This window comes from Geotrypetes seraphini, chromosome 1, assembly GCF_902459505.1.
Source record: "Geotrypetes seraphini chromosome 1, aGeoSer1.1, whole genome shotgun sequence".
NCBI classification, from domain to species: Eukaryota; Metazoa; Chordata; class Amphibia; order Gymnophiona; family Dermophiidae; genus Geotrypetes; species Geotrypetes seraphini.
Window position 1 is genome coordinate 323,325,143 of NC_047084.1, and position 16,649 is coordinate 323,341,791.

General features: G+C 43.9%; 1 protein-coding gene across 4 annotated transcripts in view; it reads right to left on the minus strand.

Moving 5' to 3' along the window:
• The window catches only part of MTTP (microsomal triglyceride transfer protein), a 119,246-nt gene that overhangs the window by 80,931 nt on the left and 21,666 nt on the right, over nucleotides 1-16,649 (minus strand). The window lies entirely within an intron of this gene.

A 16,649-nucleotide genomic window follows, 5' to 3' on the forward strand; every position in this document is an offset into this window, starting at 1 on the left:
TCTATATTACTAGGGTTACCAGACGTCCGGTTTTAACCGAACGACTTTTCAAAACCCGGCACGTTGTCCAGATTTTGAAAAGCTTCCAACTCGGGACTGCATCAGGAGGGCCCTCTGCGCACGCGTGGGTGCAACACGGTGATGTCACGCGCATGCACACCTGTATGTGTCATCATCACGTCAACACCTGCACATGTGCAGATGCCTTCCTGACGCGGCTCCAAGTACGAGAACAGGTTGAGGGGGTGGGGCCGAAATGGGTCAGGGTGAGGTGGAACTGGGCGGGCCTGGGGTGGTGCCATGAGCCCGGATTTTACAATAGTATAATCTGGTAACCCTGAATATTACTGGTATGAAAATACTAAGTTATACCATCCTACCCTCTTACTTAAAGGGGGTACAATTTCAGAGCTTTACTCAGGAAAAAATTGTGGGTGTCATGGTGCTTGTAAGATTCCTATTAGCTGACAAATCTTTATTTATAAAGTCCATTGCATTTGTTTTGCTGCATAAATATACACCTAAAGCTTATGATTTATCTTTAATCTTATCTATTGTTTTGCCTTTTGTCTTTGTTTTGTTCTATTTCTATCATTTAAATTTCTCCAGAATTCTACTGTTCAACGGCTCCCCCTTCTGCTTCTATTCCTTTCTCTCCTCTCTTCTACCTTCCAAAGTATTTAGATCAATGCTGTCTTGTTAAAATGTTTATTTTATTTTTATTTTTCCTCTAACTCTACTTTTCACTTCTCTATTACCCTCCAGGTACTTTAGTTAGATTGTGAGCCTTCGGGACAGTAAGGGAATTTTTCAAGTACCTTTCTTATTTCTAATCTTAATGTATATTTTCTGTAAACCGCTTACAACCTAACGGATATAGCGGTATATAAGAAATAAATTACATTACAAATTACATTACATATACTGAGAAGAGCTTTATTCTCCAAGCAGACAAACTCAAGATCTCTGTGACAGAAGTAAAAATAAAATCTCTCTATATTTAATAAGCTTAGAGTTGTGCACCCCTCTACAACAGTTCAGCAGCTGTCAGTGGGGGGAACGAAACTATGTGGCTGCGAAACCGGAGAGTGGTGTGGCAACTCGGGGAGGACAGAGATGGGCAGGAGGTGGATAAAGGGGAGATTGCTGAGACACAGGTGCCAGAGAGGAAGTGAGAGAGATTTCTAAGGCCATAGGACCACAAAGAGACAAGTATGCCTGAGAAATAAAATCATCCTCTGGGGAAAGTCACCAGATATAAACTAGCAATTTAATTAACACTGGGAATTAATGGTAACAGCTGAGAGAGGAACTGAGAAATTGCCTCTATCAAGCAGCACAGGTATTCTGAACATTAATTTAATGCAGACTGCCATTTTATCAATCTTATGGATATAAGCTTTCTGAGTGTTATTTATACCTTTGAGGTTTTGGACGCAAACTGCTTTCTCGGAACCACTTCCATACCCTTTCGGAGGCAACACCTATAGAATTGGGCACATTAATCTTACTTGAGGTCTCACCAATGGCTTGAACAGAGTTATTATCACTTCCATTTTCCTGCTGGTGCAACTCAACAACAATGTCAGAAAAAATTTCTGCATGGATGGGTGGTGGATCTAGAGTAGGTGGTTGAGACAAAAATGGTATGAGATGCAAGAAGGCCTGGCACAGAGAGAGTATCTCTGATTGAGAAGAAGTGAGAGAAAAGTCAGAGATCAACTGCATTGTCCTAGAGAACAAATTCAGCAGATTGGAGGGCCTGTCTTGCATATGCTATGTCAATGGCACTTATCAAAGCAGGGGCAACTTCTACTCAGATAAATGTCGATGAGAGCAGTGGCATAGCAAGGATAGCTTGCTCCCAGGAAGGGGATACCCGGCCAGGGCCGGATTACCCAATAGGCCAACTAGGCACGTGCCTGGGCCCAAAATAGTCGGTCAAGCCGTTTTGAATTACTGTGAGAATGGCAGCTTTTTACATTTTTTCCATTGACATGAATGGGTGAAATCTGATTTTCTGTTTGTAGCTCCGCCCACGGGTGCAGGTGGGCCGCGAGACCCCCAGAACATATCACCCCAGGTAGTGAGGGATCTGCATACCAAGTTTCGTTCAAATCGGTCAAGCCGTTTTTGAATTACAGTGAGAATGGCAGCTTTTTACATTTTTTCCATTGACATGAATGGGTGAAATCTGATTTTCTGTTTGTAGCTCCGCCCACGGGTGCAGGTGGGCCGCGAGACCCCCAGAACATATCACCCCAGGTAGTGAGGGATCTGCATACCAAGTTTCGTTCAAATCGGTCAAGCCGTTTTTGAATTACAGTGAGAATGGCAGCTTTTTACATTTTTTCCATTGACATGAATGGGTGAAATCTGATTTTCTGTTTGTAGCTCCGCCCACGGGTGCAGGTGGGCCGCGAGACCCCCAGAACATATCATCCCAGGTAGTGAGGGATCTGCATACCAAGTTTCGTTCAAATCGGTCAAGCCGTTTTTGCGTGATCGCGGCACATACACACATACATACACACATACATACCTCCGATTTTATATATATAGATTGAAAGGGTTCAGAGTTAATGTCCTGAGTAAGTAGGTGGGAAGGGAAGGAAGGGGGATTTGTTCAGAGATGTTTGGGGGTTGCATAGAAGAAAAACTGTGCACTGATATGCTAATCTTTGTTTTTAATTTAAAAAAAAGAAAGAAATATAAGTGGAAATAAAAAAGTAAATAAGAAAACAGATAAATGGGGTGGGGTGTGGGCGGGGCAGGGCAGGCCCAGGGGGGGCCAGTGTACTTGTGTGCCTAGGGGCCCTCGAAGAATTAATCCTGTCCTGTACCCAGCACCTCCTTGGCAGTAAAGGGGGGTCTCTTAGATGCACTCGTCACCAGTGCTCCCTCTAAGCGGGCGGGTGTTGTGAGCAAACTTTTTTCGCTGTGAGCTAAAAATATCGGGCGCCAGCAAAGTTATGAGCCAACTCGCCCGATTCTCCTCTCGCCGCCCTGCCATCTGCCGTACGCCGTGCGCTGTGACGAGAAACTTGTGCGCTGCGATGTAATATTTTGTGCGCCAGCGCACGCCAGCGCAGCTTAGCGGGAACACCACCCCTCCCATCTTCAAGTCTTCTTTTCTTCACTAGCAGTGAGCAGGGTTTCTACCTACTGCTCGTACCAGCTGAGCCTGACTACTGATGCCCCACAAACAGGAAGCGATATCAAAGAAAGGTCTGCGGCTGGCGTGAGCAGTGAGGAGTTCCTTTCTGCTTGTTACTGGTGAAGACTGGAAGAGGTAGAGGAAGTGCATTTAAGAGACCCCCTCCAATGCCTGGGGGAAGGAATGATGCCCTGATGAGAGAGTTATTCAGTGGTACTAACCTGATAGTGCTGCATTGTAAAACTAAACAAGCCAGTCTAGTACAGATCAATCCTGCAGTCAATCCTAACAAAAAACCATGTCTTTTGAACACACAGAACACAGAAAACACCTTCACCTAGTATGGAATATGTAATCACAAACTAATCCCTCCCTCTTTTACAAAACTGTAGTGTGGATTTTAGTCACGATGGTAACAGCTCTGACGCTCATAGAATTCTGAGCATCAGAGCTGCTACCACAACGGCTGGCGCTAAAAAACGCTCCACAGTTTTGTAAAAGGGGGGATAAAATAGAAATACATAGACAAAAGTTAAATTGAACCAGTAAGAAGCTGGACTCTACATACAGTGCACCACAGAAACAGTGACACATGTTTCCTAAAGCAATAAATAAATAGAACATTTTTTTCTACCTTTGTCTTCTGTGGTTTCTGCTTTCCTCATCTTCTTGTAACTCTCTTCCTTCCATCCACTGTCTGCCATCTCTCTTCCCCTATATGGCATCTTCTCTCCTTCTATGCCCCTTCCAGAAACTGTATGCCTCCCCCTTCCACCTCTCCTTTCACCCCCATTGGTCTAGCATCTCTCTTCTCTCCTTCCCTCTCCCACACCTCTCCTCTGCAATCCCTTTCCCTTTTTTCCCTCATTTTCCTTTTCAATGTATTTTCTGCATCTGTCTAGATTACGTTCTTACTACCCTCTCATCAATGTCCTTTTTTACTGTCTACCTAAAGCTTGCCACCTCTTTCCCTTACCCCTCCAGTGTTTCCCTAACTCAATCCTTTTCTCCCCATCATGTGCCCTCCTTTTATTTATTCCCTCCTTCCATCATGTACCCTCTTTCTCCAACCCTTCCATCTAGTACCTTCTCCTCTCTCTGTCCACTTCCATCCAGCGTCTGCTCCCCTCTGTCTCTCCTCCCATTTCCTTCCTGCATTTGCTCCCTTATCTCTCCCATCTGCACTTCCATCCAGCATAGGCTCCCCACTACCATCCAATGTCTGCCCTTTCTCTTGCCATCCACCCCTCTTCAATCAGCATCTTCCCCCTTTCTTTCCCTCCAATATTCTTCCCCCTTATGTCTCTCCCCTTTCTCTGTATATCAATTCTATCAGCACCACCCTTCCATACCACCCTGCCCCCTTTCTTTCCCTACACCACTCTTCCATTCCAGCAATCTTGCTCCTTTCTCTCCCTTCATTCAGCAAGGTCCCACGATGACTGTAGCTGCTGGCTGCCAGTCCACCCCACTCCGACGTTCTTGCTCTGGAGCGGACTCAGCAGCCGCATGCTGGAAGGTCCCACCATGACTCGTCTGCTGGCTCTGCTCCGGAAGAAGTAAGTTACGTCGGACGGGGTGGACCCGGCAGACGCAGGGAGTTGTAGCAAATTCCCGCAATGACTGCGTCTGCCGGGTCCACCCCCTCCAATGTAACTTACTTCTTCAGAAGCAGAGCCGGCAGATGAGTCATCACGGGACCTTCCTGCACCTCAGTGTAGTTGCTGACTCTGCTGCAGAAAAAGTAAGTCAGAGGTAACCTGACCATTTATTTTTTTCATCAAAAGGGGACATCTATTAATTGACTGTGTATCCTTTCTTTCATTTCTTTCTTTCTGCACTCAGGCTCAACAATTGTCCCTTTCTATTCCCTCCCTCCTTCCTTGTCCTTAGTGCCCCTAGTGCCTCCGTACTGTGTCCTTAGTGCCCCCAGTGCCTCTTTCCCGTGTCCATGGTGCCCCCAGTGTCTCCTTCCCGTGTCCTTAGTGCCCCCAGTGCCTCCTTATGTCCCACCCACTGCCTTCCAGATTTTCTCTACCCCAAAGCCAGCCTGCCTGTCTGCCTACCTATCTCCCTCCCTCCCTGCTGTGCTAAAGCCTCTCCCCTTCCTTTCCCTCGGTCCGCGCCTGCAATCTTACCTCCCCCTGCCAAAAAGAAGTCTTTCTGACGTCAATTCTGACGTCGGAGAGGACGTTCCGGGCCAGCTAATCACTTTATGGCTGGCCCGGAACGTCCTCTCCGACGTCAGAATTGACGTCAGAAAGACTTCTTGTCGGCGGGGAAGGTAAGATTGGAGCGGCGCGGGCCAGGGGAAAGGAAGGGCAGGAGGACCCGGACCTGGACGGCTGTGCACCCTCCCAAGCCGTGCACGCGGGGCGGACCGCCCACCCCTTGGTACGCCACTGGTCCCAAGTTAAACGATCCAAATAGAAGCTGAATATTGCCATAGTCCAGATAGTGTCACCAGCTCACTGCTTTATCTAAATATTCAGTGGATTCTGTTACTAAACATCCAGATATTTTTTTGTCTGTGGCGGCTGGTATTTAAAAATATATAACCCCATGGAGAGAGAGGACGCCTATTTTACATAACTTCTCTAAGCTCACCCAGTCTCTTTTAATAGGAAAAAAAGAGAGCTTCCAAATTATATAAAATTATGCAAGAAGTGAGAAGGAAAGTGGTTATCCCCTTTGATGACCTCTGGGCAGAAGAATTGAATTTAATCCCTGATTAAATAAATTGGAACTCCTTCTGGCCTCTATCAGTTCGGCCCACCAGGTCAGCGTCAATTTGTCAATCTACGTTTTTTGTTTTGCATAGGGCTTATTTGACCCCTAATAAAATAGCCAAATTTAAACACTCAGTCTCATCAGGGAAATGCTGGTCTTGCCATACACAGCCTGGCACTCTTATACATCTCCTTTATAAATGTTATAATGTACATTTGTTCTGGTCAAGTGTATGGCCTAGAATTCTTTCTATACCTCATTTAGACATTGGTTTGCCTATCGCTTATAGGGCCATTATTTTGTGCTCCTCGAACCCAGATATCTCAATTCCATCAAAGTTCTTTAAAATATTTGACACTATGATAGCTCTGGCTATCCATCACAGTTTTCCATCAGTTTTCATGAATGGTGGAATCATTTGTGTATAATTAGAAAATTTGAAGAAATAATTGCTTTCAAACATAACATTATTGCTAGCTTTAATAAGAAATGGGCCCCACTAGACGATTTCTGTAGCAATACTTTGTAATCTCACTTGACTTCTCTATATCTGAAAAGATTATCCGCAGCTCTTGTGCATTTTGTTTTATTTTATGTTTAATTTGTCTAATTTGTTTTAGGTTCAATATAATAGTGCATTATTGAATGTATTATTGTATGTAATTAATTTATGTTGCTAGTTTTATTTGTATTTGATGTATCTACTTGGTAAAATTAATAAAAAATATTTGAGAAATAAAAATATATATATTGATCGCCATGAGCTCACTACCAGGGGGTCTGTTTCTAAAAGAAATGTTCTCACAGTACCTAGAGGATGAGATGATTCAGCCATTTTAAAGCAAATTTTCTCCCATCGCACCATCAGGAGTGTTACTTTATTTATCAAATCTTCCAGTCCTCAGTACATATCCAGGCAATCAGGTTTTAATATGCATAGGATTAATTTGCATGTGCTAACCCATTGCATGCAAATCTAGCTCATGTATATTTATTGTGGGCATCCTGTAAGCCTGACTGGTTGGGTGTGTTCTGATGACTGGGTTGAAAACAGTGGCATAGCGAAGGTAGGAGGCACTCAGGGCGGTGGCGCCCCACTCTGCCCCTCCTCTCTGCCCCCCTCCTGTGCTAACCCTCACCCCCACACCTTCTGCGTCACACTTGCGCCTTCCCTTCCCACCCCCCCATATCTCTTAAAATCTTCACCATAGCAAGCAGCTTCTTCAGCCTGCTGCTTGCGCTGGCTTTTCCTCTGATGTCACTTCCTGTCCCCACGACCCAGAAGTGATTTCAGAGAGCCAAGCCGGCATGAGCAGCAGGCTAGAGTAGTTGCTCGCACTGGCGAAGATTTTAAAGAGGGATGGGGATGGGGAAGGAAGGGTGTGAGTGTGGTGTCGGGGACGAAGAGTTGCCGGTGCCCCCAAGACGGCATCTGGGGTGATATGCCCCCCCTCACTACACCACTGGTTGAGGAACCTTGATATACAGGACTTCCAGTAGAAACATAGAAATGTGACGGCAGATAAAGGCCAACTGATCCATCCAGTCTGCACATCCATATAATCTACTATTTCTTCCTCTCCCTTAGAGATCCCACGTGCCTGAACCACACTTTCTTGAATTCAGACAGTCTTTGTCTCCACCACTTCTACTGGGAGACTATTCCATGCGTCTGCCATCATTCTGTAAAAAAGTATTTCTGCAGATTACTCCTGAGCCTATCACCTCTTAACCTCATTCTATGCCCTCTCACTCTGGTGTTACCTTTCAATTGAAAGAGACTTAACTCATGCATATTTATGCCACATAGGTATTTAAATATCATCTCTCTCTTCTCCTGCCTTTTCGCCAAAGTATACATATTGAGATCTTTAAGTCTGTCCCTAGGGTGGTCCCAAAAAATTAATTAACACATTTCATTTGTCGACAAGGCTAATTTTATTCCTTTTTTAAAAATAAAAAACACCAAAATTTTACTTAAAACAAACAGTTTATGGGTCGTCCCTTCTTGCTGTTTTTTTTAAACTACTGCTAAGCTTAACAGTATATTGTAATTCCTGTGCATTCGACAAATAATCAATGGCCTATGACATAAGTGCCGCCATTGATGCAGAAAGAAACTTCTTTCAGTGGCTGACCATTAGCTGAAGAACAAATTGCTTCTGTTCTTCATCTTTTGTCAAAGTATTGTATTTTTCAGTGAGGCTCATCACCTCGTTCTGCTGTATCATTAACAAGAGTCAGTTTGGATGCTTGATTCCAAATGATCATCAATCCACTCTGTGGGATGTTTCTTCGGGAATATATTTGCTTTTGTTGAACCTCCTTCAATCAAGAGATCAAAAAATGACTGTGTATTCTGTGTTTCGATATATTATGGGGAAACGACCCACAAAGGAAGCGGCGGGGCAGTTGGATGATGGAATAAAGGGAGTGCTAAAGGAGGATATAGCCATCGCCGACAAACTTAACACATTTTTTGCGTCTGTATTTACCGAAGAGGATATACACAACATACACAGGAAACGAAGACGGGAAACTGACAGGGTTGACAGACAGTCTAGAAGAGGTATGCAGGCAGATTGATAGGCTTAAAAAATGATAAATCACCGGGCCATGACATGGCTGCTGCTGCTTCCGGCGACTAAGGCTTATTTTCGGGGTAGGTCTTATTTTTGGTGAAACACGGTACGATCAAGAAGCTACAGTGCAAATAAGGTATGGAGATACAGAATGGTTCAAGATCAAAAAGGGTACGAGACCCTCCCTTGCCCCCATCTCCGCCCCCTGCCCCTTCCTGCCGTGTGCACACCGCTTCCCTTCCCCTGTCCCTCTGTAATGTTCTTGGTGCAAGTAGCAACCCCCAAAGCTGCTGTCATGCCAGCATCGGCTCTTCCTCTGAAGACACTTCCTAGGCATGGGTCCAGGACGTGACGTCAGAGGAAGAGCCAACACTGGCATGACAGCAGCTTGGGGGTTGCTGTTCGCGCCAGGAAAGTTACAGAGGGAAATGGTGCTCAAACGTGGCAATTGGGGGGTGGGGGTGAAGAGGAGGATGGGTGCCTGCGCCCTCACAAAGACGGCACCTTGGGCGAACCGCCCCCCTTCTTCCTACACCACTGGTACTGACTGCTTGTGAAGAGAAAGTCTAAAGGAGTTTCCTGAAGAGCAAACAGAGAGGAGAAAGAGGGGACCTAGTGAGGTTCACCAAAAGAGGAGAAAAAGTCTACCAGGAGAGGACAGAGACTTAGAGGTTTGGAGACCCTATCTGAGAAGGAGAACTGTGAATGGACAGACTCTGGGCTGTGCAAAGGCTGCATGGTGTGGATTCAACTTGGCGTAGAAGACACATTGGCCCTGGGCTGAGGGAAGAGTGTGGGACCCAGGAGTGGCTCACCGCATGGATAAAGGAGTTGAACAAGAGAGTGGGGGAACATAATGGCAAGGTTTCTAAAATGACTTATTAGCTGCTGGCTGAACCAGCTTTCAACTTATACAGATAGGAGGGACCTACTGGCTGTGCGGAGGTCAACAGGGGGCGGGGGAACATAGGGGGAGATAAGTGAGCAAGATAATGAGGGGCTGCAGAGGTGGATCATAGAAAAGGCGAGGGAGTACCAGAAGAAGCTCTACCTGTGCTTCATTGATTATGCCAAGGAGTTGTAAATAGTTTATGGTTGATGCTACAATCAAGTTTAACAATAAAAAGAGTTCCTGTTATCAATTGCACTTTGGACTCAGCTTTTTCTTTTACTGAAAAAACAGTCAGAGGGCTAAGAGTTGTGGCTGAGACCCCGGAATTGTGATCCTCCGGCCTACCAGATTTATCCGGCCCCAGCCTGCACCCAGCTTGTGTGACATACTGAGAGAACTACCTCACAAAATAAATATCTTTTTGTGAGCCCTGGTTGCGGGTGCCCCAACCTGACAAACTGCTACATTTAGATTTAAATTTAATATTTAATAAGCATTTCAACCATTTAAATTCCAACAGTTTTTCACATATACATACCTTCCAACCTGTTTCACAGATAGCACTTTTTTAGACAGAAAATTTAGGGGTCCTTTTACTAAAGTTTAGTACACACTAACAGACATTAGTGTGTGCTAAGTGCCATGTGGTCCATAGGTATACAACAGGATATGCAGATTGTATTTAGCATGTGCTAATGTCTGTTAACAAGAACTAAATTTTAGTACATGGACCCTACGTTTCCTAACAAAGGTAGGTCAATATTACTGAGACCGATGACACTGAGGTCTCCAATATTATTGACAGGGCAGATGGGTGACAGTGAGTGCAGCTTAGCCTTAAAATAAGTCATTACTCTCTGAGACCCAGTCAGCGGCCTATGTAAAGCTGGATGGTATTAGCCTAGCTCCCAGAAGCAGGTGTCTGAGGCACTATTATAAACGGCTCCTTTATTTGCAGTCTCAGCAGAGGTTAAAGGACTGCACGTTCATGGAAAACGAAATTTGCTCTCACTGCTGGATGTGTTCTCTCAGGAAGCATGCTTGGGACACAAATATCAGGGTGGTGTGCGGGAGAACTTTGCACTGCTGTTGCCAAAGCAGCCTGCATAAGCTCCATGAATAAAGGACTTTGGTTTTCAGAGCAGTCAGTCTGGCACCTCTGATACACTAAAGTGCACTAGAAAATTGTTTAAAAATTTTTACATATAGATATACAGCTGCAGGGGTTGGGAGCAGAACGCCCCTGGCGCTGGCATCTCTCCTCTACCTCCAGCATGGCGGGGAGGGGGGATCTCTTAAATGCATTATCTCCCCCCCCCCCCCCCCCACACACACACATTTCAATTCTAGTTGTCATTAGCAGTGAGCAGGGTCTTCCATCCTTCCCCACCGCTGCTCACGCTGGCCTCAGCCCTCCCTGTAACATCACTTCTTGTTCATAGGACCAGGAAGTGAAATCAGGGGGCAGGCTCAGCCAGCATGAGTATCGGGTAGGAGACTCTACGTATTTTGGGGACAACATAAAAAAAAAGGTGTGTGTAGGGGAGGAGAATGTATTTAACAGACCCTCCAAATGCTGGGGAAGGGGATGCCTGGTACTAGCTTTCCTCTTCCCACCACTATATAGACAACAAAAAACATTTTGGTATGGTTTTTCGATTCACAATGTATATATGTATATATACAGTATAATGCTATATTAAAACGATAAGCTCTCGATAGATAGATATAGAGTTATATATATAAAGAGAGAGAGTGTTATCTACTGTGTATATATACAGTATACACTGTGAACCAAAAAACCCACCAAAATGTTTTTTGTCGTATCTTCCATAGAACTCTGCTGATTCTTATAAAATTTAGTGCATCGTGTCCTGAATGAAGTTGATGTAAAATATTGTAAATATTTCCCACATCACTACCTTGTGAAAATGAATTGTTGCTATGGGATACACGCAGAAGCAGACGATAGTTTGTAAACAGTCTCTGAATCAAAATGGTTTTCACTGATAAAGAACTTGGTACTACTGAAAGGTTACAGCAGTCGACGATTGTTAAGAGTTCCCACAGAAGGGTTGGAACAAAAATGGCCTTGATGTGCTGCTACGCAAGATCCGAGCAACAGGCACTATGGGTTGCAAGCCAGGCAGCAGATAACCGTGCTCGATTTGCACACAAGATCTTGTACTGAGCTAGGAGGATGCGCCTCAAACACACCGAACTCGCTAAATAGGAAGAGAAGCAGGAATAAGCCAGACAACTGTGGTTAGGATAATTCATGACGATCTGAAATTAAAGTGTCTTAAAGCGTCATGCCCATGAGTTAACTTCACACAACAAAGACACACGCCTGAAACAGTGTAAGCAGCGTTTGACCAAGTACCCGGAGCACAGCGTCAGCTTCATGCGGATTACAGATGAAAAGATATTTACAGTAGCTCCTTCAGTTAACACACAGAATGATCGCCCGTACGTGCCTTCAGGCCTACAAATGCCTACTGTGGATGTGCCCAACCTTCAGCCAATCAGTCATGGTCTCGGTCACAATTTCAAAACTCAGATTTACAGGTCTTTTCTTCATCGATCCTGGGGTTAAGATCAACAGCGCATGCTACCAGGACAGCCTCATGATGTAGAAGCTGTTGCCAGTGATCCATCACGTCAGGAGACTACTTTATCTTTCAACAGGACGCCCCAGTACATTGGACAAAGGACATCACAGAACTGCTACATCGGGAGACCCCAGACTTCATTGGTTCAGACCTGTGGCCTGCAAATACACCAGACCTAAACAGAGTTGACTACCATATCTGGGGACAGATAAAGGAATGCATCTACCAGATGTTGAAGACCTTAAACAGCGCCTCATCTATGTTTGGGCTGATCTAAAGCAGAGAGCATTGTTGACAAGTCCATAGATCAGTGGCAGTCAAGGCTAAAGGGCAAAGGGAGTGCACTTTGAACATCTGCTTAATTGAAACATTACTTTTTGACATATTTTTTTTTCAAGATATACCATAAAACTTTTTAATATGGTTTTTATTCAGTTCACATTTAATAATAAAGTTTATTGAATGTGATTAAACATAGAGACTATATAAGGTGATTAATGAAAGTAATTAAATCTATTTAACAAGCCAGAATAGCCAAGACCATTTGTCTATAAAATCTATACTTAAATGTGGAGAATGTTATGGAGGCATCTACCAAATGAGCAATTCCTATAAGCATAAGCTTCCTTAGGGAAGAGTGCTCAGGAGACTTGTATGAGGGGCTTCAAGTTGAGGCAGTCTCCATCGAGGGCTATACAATTAGATCAGTGATTTTCCACTTTTTTCATTCCGTATTTTTCTGATGGAATGAAAAAAAAACTGTGGAAAATTACTGGACTAACCCACTCTTTTACTAAGGTGCACTAACCAATTAGCGTGCACTAATTGAATTAGCACATACTAAACGCTAACGCATCCATCGACTAACATGCATGCATTAGCATTTAGCGTGTGCTAATTCGATGAGCGAGCGCTAATCGGTTAGCGCACCTTAGTAAAAGAAGGCCTAAGTGTATAGCCCTCGATGGAGACTGCCCCAGCTTTGTTGGTTGGGCTGAGAATTTTTCGGTGGCCTCTCATAGATTCAACCTACCCAGCAAAAATCTATTTTAAAAAAATGTTTAATCCATTCATGAAGACATCCACACTTAGGGCTCCTTTTACGAAGGTGCGCTAGGGTCTTAATGCACGCAATAGCGCGGAATTAAATTCCCAAGCGCGCTAGCCACTACCGTTTCCTTTTCAGCAGGCGATAGATTTTCGGCTACCGCACGCTATAGGGCGCGGTAATTTTGTGCGTGCGCTAAAAACCCTAGTGCACCTTCGTAAAAGGAGCCCAAGGTAATGTTGTGTACGGTGGGAAATAGTTACAACATTTTACATCAACTTCATTCAGGACCCGATGCGTTAAATTTCATAAGAATCGGCTGAGTTCTGTGGAAGATATGACAAAAAACATTTTGGTGTGGATTTTTTTCGGTTCACAGTGTATGTGTGTTTATATATATATGAGAGAGTTATTCTTTTTCAGTAGTATTGGAGATTTACAGTCTAAGGGGTCCTTTTTTTCAGCTGTGCCATGAAATAAGTTTAGCATATCCAGTTCAGTTAAGATTATTAGATCTATATTCGAGCATATGCAGCAGAAAAATAAAATTAAACAATGTACTAGTCATTATATGCTATTATTAATAGCTGTCACCTGTAGGTGTCAGTGGGCATTGAAGGATTAATTGACTTCTAAACTTAGTGATGTACTCATCATCCCTCTAATGAAAAGGTTAATCGAATTCCTGTTGCTTCATCCTCCCTCTGCACAGCTATCATTCCTTGTGCTTATGTGTCTTTTAACTATTGGCTGTTTCTTGACCTTTATACAGACTCTTAACAGCAGTGCCACAGCGAGACGAAAGATCAAAGTACCAGAAAGGCAAAGATAATGGAAAAGCAAGAGGATTGTTAGTTCAGGATTATACTTGTCATTGGTGATATCTCTGTTCATTCATAGCCATCATAACTGTTCTGGACTTATGTTAGATCTGAAGGGCATAGAAGATTTTTTTAAACAGAGCTTCTAGAATTCACCGTCAGCTACACCTGTAAATATAATCTGAAGCATGTCCTGTCTGATCGTGATGCTGATGCAATCACTTCAAAACAGAGTCTTTTCTTAGCTACAATAATATAAGGTGTCGCCTACAGGTGACATTGGTCACATATAATCTTCATTTTTGTATACTCTCAGTTTGAATAGTTTCTATTTATTTTTACTTTTTTTCACTCCACATACATTTATTTTAATATTTCTCAGTTTGACTCTCAGTGAAGTCCTTTGTTTGTTTACAATTGTGGGGAGTGTGTTAGAGCTACAGCCTCATCACCCAGAAGTTGTGGGTTCAAATCCCATGCTGTTCCTTGTGACCCTGGGCAAGTCACTTAATCCCCCATTGCCCCAGGTACATTAGATAGAGTGTGAGCCTGCCAGGACAGAGAGGGAAAATGCTTGAGTACCCGAATGTAAACCACTTAGACTATAAGTGGTAAATATGTACTACAAATTTTTTTAAAAAGAATGTCTATTTTATATATATATGATCCAACACATATGTTTGTTTGTTTGTGGTGGTAGTGACATATACCCTAGACTTTAAGGACTCCTTTTACGAAGGTGCGCTAGGGTTTTTAGCGCACGCACAAAATTACCGCGAGCTATAGCGCTTGGTAGCCCAAAATCTACCACCTCCTAAAAAGGAGGTGGTAGTGGCTAGCGCACTCGGGAATTTAACACGTGCTATTGCGCGCGTTAAGGCCCTAACGCACCTTTGTAAAAGGAGCCCTAAGTGTGGATGTCTTCATGAATGGATTAAACATTTTTTTAAAATAGATTTTTGCTGGGTAGGTTGAATCTATGAGAGGCCACCGAAAAATTCTCAGCCCAACCAACAAAGCTGGGGCAGTCTCCATCGAGGGCTATACACTTAGGCCCTCTTTTACTAAGGTGCACTAACCGATTAGCGCTCGCTCATCGAATTAGCACACGCTAAATGCTAATGCATGCATGTTAGTCGATGGATGCGTTAGCGTTTAGCGTGCGCTAATTCAATTAGTGCACGCTAATCGGTTAGCGCACCTTAGTAAAAGAGGGGGTTAGTCCAGTAATTTTCCACAGTTTTTTTTTCATTCCATCAGAAAAATACAGAATGAAAAAAGTGGAAAATCACTGATCTAATTGTATAGCCCTCGATGGAGACTGCCTCAACTTTGTTGGTTGTGCTGAGAACTTTTCAGAAGCCCCTCATACAAGTCTCCTGAGCACTCTTCCCTGAGGAAGCTTATGCTTATAGGAATTGCTCATTTGGTAGATGCCTCCATAACATTCTCCACATTTAAGTATAGATTTTATAGACAAATGGTCTTGGCTATTCTGGCTTGTTAAATAGATTTAATTGCCACAGCATTTATTTTTTTTAAATATTAAAGTCTCAGAAGGTTCCCATTTGAAGTCTGTTTTATAAAAAAGGTTCTTAGAACCTGGACCAATGGTGCAATTTCAAGTGGACAACTTCACACAAAGGTTGCAAATGTGTGCATATACGCTATGAATATACTCTCAAGTTTTCCAAAATATATATGCGCGCACAGCAATCCATTTTCATTCTGCCCCAACAATATCCCCAGGAAAGCCTATGGGCTCCTTTTACAAAGCCGTGGTAGAGATTTCTGCCATAGGCTGGCGAGGAAAATGCTCTGACACTCAAAGGAATTCTAGGACCTGGCAACTTAGCTTCAATGTCAAAAAATGCAAGGTTATGCACCTAGGCAACCATAATCCATGCAAGACTTATACCCTCAATGGTGAGATTCTAGCAAGAACGGTAGCAGAACGAGACTTGGGGGTGATCGTCAGTGAGGACATGAAGGCTGCCAGTCAGGTGGAGCAGGCCTCATCCAAGGCAAGACAGATCATAGGTTGCATACGCAGGGGTTTCGTCAGCCGTAAGCCGGAAGTCATTATGCCTTTGTATAGATCCCACCTGGAATACTGTGTGCAATTCTGGAGGCCGCATTATCGCAAGGATTTGCTGAGACTGGAGTCGGTTCAGAGAATGGCCACCCAGATGGTCTCGGGACTTAAGGATCTCCCGTACGAAGAACGATTAGACAAACTACAGCTATACTCGCTCGAGGAGCGCAGAGAGAGGGGGGACACGATCGAGACGTTCAAGTATCTCACGGGCTGCATCGAAGCGGAGGAAGATATCTTCTTTTTCAAGGGACCCACGGCAACAAGAGGGCATCCGTGGAAAATCAGGGGCGGGAAACTATGAGGTGACACCAGGAAATTCTTTTTCACTGAAAGGGTGGTTGATCGCTGGAATAGTCTTCCACTGCAGGTGATTGAGGCCAGCAGCGTGCCTGATTTTAAGGCCAAATGGGATCGGCACATGGGATCTATTCACAAGGCAAAGGTATGGGAGGGTCATTAGGGTGGGCAGACTAGATGGGCCGTGGCCCTTATCTGCCGTCTGTTTTTATGTTTCTATATGAGCGACGGAGCATTTACCTCACTGGCCCATAATAGAAAGTACCGCAGTTTTGTAAAAGCCAGCATATGTGTGGTATACATCTAAATATTCACAATCTAATCAAATTTATGAGGTGAGGGGATTCAAAAGGATGTATGCATTTGGTTAATATGTTTTGAGGTCTGTCTTCAACTTTAATATTGATTAAAT